Below are 5676 nucleotides of genomic sequence, written 5' to 3'. Positions count from 1 at the left end.
TCCCGGCGCGGGTTTTTTTTTTTTTTTTTTTTTTTTTGGTTTGTTTTTTTTTGGTTTTTGTTTTGGCTGTTTTCTTTGTGCGACTCGTCCGGAATCTTAGGTGTATCAGTAAGTTCCAGGCCTCTGAGCAGCGCTGGGCCCGAGGGTGTGGGGTCTATTATGCGCGAGTCCTGAAGTCGTGGTTGGAGGAGGCGCTTTGTCGGGCGCTCCTCCTCTCGGCCCCGCGAGGCCATTAATTCGGAATGGGCGAGTCGGGCCCCTGCAGTGATATTTCTTTGTCAAAACTGTTAGGTGGGAAGTTCCTCCGCTCCTCCAGATCCCACCACTTTAGTAGTTGGTGTCCTGTACGCCCTTTTTCTAGACTTGCTGCCTAGCTCCTCGACCCACTTACAGCGTCACGTTTTAAATGGAACTTAAACTTACGGATTTTCTGTAAGGTATTTTCCGCTTGGAGAAAGTCTGATCGGAAGCTGACACCCTTTTTTGTATTTTGAACAGAAGTCGAGGTTAGAGAGGACCGGGAGGCACTTTGCTGTCTTCAATCGAAGTTGAGGTAGGTTGCGCAGTAGGGTTGCAAGATAATACAGGGCGCTCAAGTGAATCGGTCTTTCAAATAGATAGATTATTTTTAAGTATACGTTCCATGGTATTTATCCAAAAAAGTTTTGGAAAATCTGAAATTTATATTTAATTGTGGGTTGTTTATCTTTGTGGGTTATTTTATTGCTAAATCTGGCTACTCTAGTAGAGGGGCATTGGCTAGATTTTATACTGAGTCTTTGTCTAACTTCCTTGTTACTAAATGAAAGGTTCTAAGAACCTCTTAGAAAAAAGGACCTTATCCTGTCAGTTCATTTTACAGCTTTCAGGTAGGCCATCCAGGCAGTTACCTGAGTCTGGTAATATTATACCAGGTAGTCCCTGCAGTTTTCACTTTGATTTGATCCTTTTCCTGGAAACAAGGGAATATTTATTTTGATTTTAGATAATGTGTGATGTAGTGAGTGATCTTGTACCTAAACATTTGTATAGCCGTATCAGGCCCAGTAGCTAGTCTTTCAAAATCAGCAATACGTATTTTCCCTAAAGTTCTTCATCAGGGTTAGTCTTCCGGAGGAATAAGTGGATGGAAATCCTTGCTGCAAATCTTTGTTTTCTTTTCAGAGGCCAAATAGTTAGGGAGCAGTGAATTTATTACAAGAGATCGGTGCACTTATTTACAGTTGCATTGATGGTCTTCATTAGAAGTAGGTGAGAAGTACAGCTTAAGTACTTGCTATTTGTAGGCACTGTTGTTACTTTGTTTTCACCATTGATGCCTCTTGGGAAAGAATACATGGAAGGGAAAGATTATAAAGACCAGCATTGTAGGGGCCCTTATTCAAAAGCACAAAGGTAGGCAATTTGGTTACTTAAAAATTGCCTTTTGTTGAAATTCAGAAGTTCAAGGAACAGTGTAACTGATGACATTTGCTTAACTGGAGCACCCCCTGTATTTATGTAGCACTAGGGTGGGCGGGTGGTTGCCTTTAGGAATGAGTGCTCCAGTGCTCTCTTTGTTCCCCGGATAGGGTCTAAGTGCTGTGTGTACATTGTTTCATTTAGGCCTTAAAATAACCAGCCCTGTGAGGTAAATATTACTGGCATTTCTTAAGTCAGGAAATGGAGGCTCTTAAGTTAGGTGACATGGCCGGTGAGTTTGTTGGAATCTAAACTGAAATCAAAGTGTGTTTGATTACGGAGATTGTACTGATAGAGATGTGTATGAATTTCAGAATTCAACAGACTCGGGTTCCATTCCCTGGGACCTTGGGTAAGCAGAGTACTTCTCTAAGCATCACTTTTCTTGTCAGGAATAGTGCTTGTGAGCACTAAATGAGATGATGCCGGCTTAGCACAGTGCCTGGCTTTTAACTGTCGATAAACATCAGGTGCTATCTTACCTACTAGACTATACTTTCTAAATCCCAAAAAATAACTTCTTAAAGTAACCATAAGTGATTGAGAACATCTTAATATTTTGCACCCAGCACTCTCCTTTAAGAGGTAGATTATAACTACTGGGAAGTAGAAATGGAATGATCAGATGTAAATATAGGGTTTTGACTATTTAAATTTAAAATGAATCTTAAGGATTTCCCTTTTTTTTTAGAATTATTTTATTTTAATTTTTTTTAAAAATTTGATCAGAAGGAGACAGAGAGGGAGAGAGAAAGTGAGAAAGCAAGCCACCAAGTCCAGGACTTGAACCGTGCGCGGTCAGCCATGTGGGAGTGTCCAGCACCTTAATCACCATGCCACCCGCTGGTCACCGAATCTAAAGATTTCTATTAACAAGTAACTATATCTTGGATTCTTGAATGGAATGTAGGGTACTGAGGCTAGGGCCACTGACTCAAAGGCTTTACATCCTATTTGTAAAAAAAGAAAACCATACAAAACACTTTTTTTAAAGGTGTTCAAGCAGTGCTGCACTATGTGGCAAGAGTCACAAAGACAGATCTTTTTTTAAGAGGTTTTTGCCATAGGATGGGGGGAGCAAGAGACAGAGTCAGAGGGAAAGTGGGAAATCACCCCCTAGGGAGGTTGGGTGCGTGCGCACACACATACACACACACACACATCTGGCGTGATTTTCAATCCAAGCCACTGGGTCTGGTACTAGAACCACAGTCAGCCATGTGGTAGTCCAGCGGCGAAGTAGAAAGCTAAAAGCAAGAAGACTATTGCTGCAGCACTGTAAGAAAGAAACTGAAAACAATCTAAGTGTTTCATAGTAGGGAGTAGTTTACTAGATTAGTGTATATTCAGGTATACTTTATGTAACTTAAAAATTAGATAGTAGGGGCCAGCAGGTGGCATGGTGGGTTAAGGTGCTGGACTCCCACATAACTGACTGTATTTTGAATCCCAGACCTGTGGCTTAAGGCTCATGCTGGGCACGTATATGCGCATACCCAAAATCCTGAGAGGAGAATAGAGAAGGGATTGTGGCCATCCGCCCGCCCCCACCTCCAGCAAGCACATGCTCTCAATGGCAAAAAAAAAAAAAATAGTGTTGACATTACAGAAATGAGGAAAAGTAGAATACACATTGGTACATTATTAATTCAGTTATTGAAAACTAAATGTAAATAAACAAAAATGAATATTGTTGAGAGTATTTAATCATGGATGTGCCCAAATATTTAGCTATGAGCATTGATTTTAATGATGAAAAATTAGAAACAACCTAGACAACCCAACCAAGTCATCTACACAGTAGGAACTTGGTTGACAGCTGAATACTGTGTTCATTAACAATTAATGTAAAAGATTTGGAATCAGCAAGTGGCATGGTGGTTAAGGTGCTGGACTCCCAAGTGGCTGACTGCTGTTCAAGTCCCGAACCTGGCTGCTAGAAAATCACGTGGGGAACATGTGCATGCATGCCCCAAATCCCAAGGCAAGAATGGAGGAGAGAGGATTATAGGTGGCCATCCCTTGTGAGGGGTGATTTCTCTGGCAAGTACACGGGCCCTGTGGCAAAACCCTTGAAAATAAAAATAAAACAATAAATGTAAAAGTTTTAATTACCGGGGAATGGCAGGTGGTGTGGTGGTTAAAGGCGCTGGAATCCCACATGGCCAACTGTGGTTTGAATCCTGAACCTGGTGGCTTGCTTTCTCACTTTTCCCTTTCTCTCTCTCTGGCCAAGTTAAAAAATAAATAGTAACAACAAATGGGAATAAGTGAATAATTGTTTAAAAAAAGTTTTAATTACCTGAAAGCAGTATCATAAAGTAGAAAAGGTAGGTGACAAGACAGTTTTTATAATATTCCGTTTCAGATACATATAGATATGTAAATTAATTTTTAGGGCATACCAAAATGTTAATGTTAATAGTGACTTTTTTAGTGGTGACTTTTTTTTTATAATTGTTATTTATTTAATTTAATTATTTTTAACTTGGAGGGAGAGAGAAAGTGAGAGAACAAGCCACCAAATTTGGGACTCAAACCATGGTTGGCCACGTGGGAGTCCAGTGCCTTAACCACCACACCAACTGCTGACCCCCTAGTTTTTTGTTTTTTTGAGAGAGAGATTTTTGCTATAGGACATGTGCACTCAACAGAGAGACAGAAGAACAAAGAGACAGAAAGTGAGAAATCACCTCTGGGGGTAATGACCATGTTGCAGTCTCTTCTCCATTCTCCTCTCTGGATTTTGGGCACATGCACACACAGGCTTGGCGTGAGTTTCAAGCCACCAGCTCCAGGCTTGAACTGTGATGGACTACATGAGAGTCCAGTGATATAACCATTATGCCATCAGCTGGTCCCTGTAGTTATTATTTTTTAACTTGAAGAAAGGAGGGGAGAGAGAGAGAAAGTGAGAATGCTAGCCACCAGATCGGGATTTGAACCAGTCTACCATGTGGGAGTCCAGTGCCTTAACCACCATGCCACCTGTCAGCCCCAGTCTGGATTTTTCATTTATTTGTTTTTATTTCTATGTTTTCTATATTAAAGATGTAGTTTGTAGTAAGTACCTTTTTATAATTTCTGATGCTTTGTAATATTTACAAGAAACAGGATTGATGAAATGTTAGAAATGAGAAAACTCATCTTTGCTTAAATACCAACTTTTCAGTGAGATTTACCTCAGTTGTTTGAAATTGCCATCTGCCTTCTTCTATTCCTTTTTTGCTTTACCCTCCTCCCCCATTTTCTTTATTTTCCCATGGTACTTACCTCTTACTATGGATATTTATTTGTTTTGTCTCTCACTAGAAGTTAAACTCTGAAGGCAAGAGTGTTTTGTTCAGTGATCCATTGCAGACACCTAGAATAGTATCTAACAAATAGTAGGCATTTAATGAATTTTAGTTGAGTGAATTAGTAAAATCAGATTATTGATAACCTATTGGCAGAAGGGAGTTTTCATTTATTTTTCCTCTGTTTTCTCCATTTACACATTGAAAATGCAAAACAAAACAAACCTTTTCCCTCTGGGACCATCAAACATTTTTCATGTTTGCATGGTCTTTTTTTGAGGGGGTGGAAAGAGGGTTTTGCTATAGGGCGCATGAGCTCTTCAGAGACAGAAAGCGAGAAATCACCCCCTCAGGGGGGTGGCCATCTCGCAGTCTGTTCTCCATTTTCCTTTCGGAATCTTGGGCACGCAAGCACACGCGCTCGCATGAGTCTAAGCCACTGGGTCTGGAACTTGAACTGCGGTCGACTACATGGGAGTCCAACAACATAGCCATTATACCAACTGCTGGTCCCATCTTCACATTTTTTTTTCTTTTTGGAGAGATTTTTGCTATAGGGCATGTGTGCTCACCAGAAAGACAGACAGTGAGACAAAAAAGTGAGAACTCAACCCCCAAGGGGGGATGGCCATGCCACAATCCTTTCTCCTCCATTTTCCTCTTGGGATTTTGGGCATGTACATAGACTTGGTTGGTGAGAGTTTAAGCAGCCAGAATCAGAACTTGAACCAGGGTGGTGGAAGTGTGAGTCCATCAACGGAACCATTACTGCCATCTGCTGGTCCCCGTAACTTTTTTTAAAATTTTTTTTTGGAGAGATTTTCACTGTAGGGCGCGTGCGCTCGCCAGACAGCGAGAGAGAGACATAGAGACAGAAAGCGAGAAATCACCCCCAGGGGGGATGGCCACACTGTAACCC

The 5676-nt window shown here is 41.1% G+C and overlaps 1 protein-coding gene across 2 annotated transcripts in view; it reads left to right on the top strand.

The window, feature by feature from the left end:
- Positions 1 to 5676, top strand: part of NONO (non-POU domain containing octamer binding) — a gene marked incomplete at its 3' end in the record, with an annotated part of 17508 nt that overhangs the window by 329 nt on the left and 11503 nt on the right. The window contains 1 exon segment of one of the 2 annotated variants that reach the window (XM_027770899.1): positions 499 to 553. 2 annotated transcript variants of the gene reach the window in all.

The sequence above is a fragment of the Tupaia chinensis genome, unplaced genomic scaffold, assembly GCF_000334495.1.
Source record: "Tupaia chinensis unplaced genomic scaffold, TupChi_1.0 Scaffold000165_2, whole genome shotgun sequence".
Lineage (NCBI taxonomy): Eukaryota > Metazoa > Chordata > Mammalia > Scandentia > Tupaiidae > Tupaia > Tupaia belangeri.
Note: the sequence above shows the minus strand (reverse complement) of the source record. Positions and strands in the feature narration are given on the sequence as shown.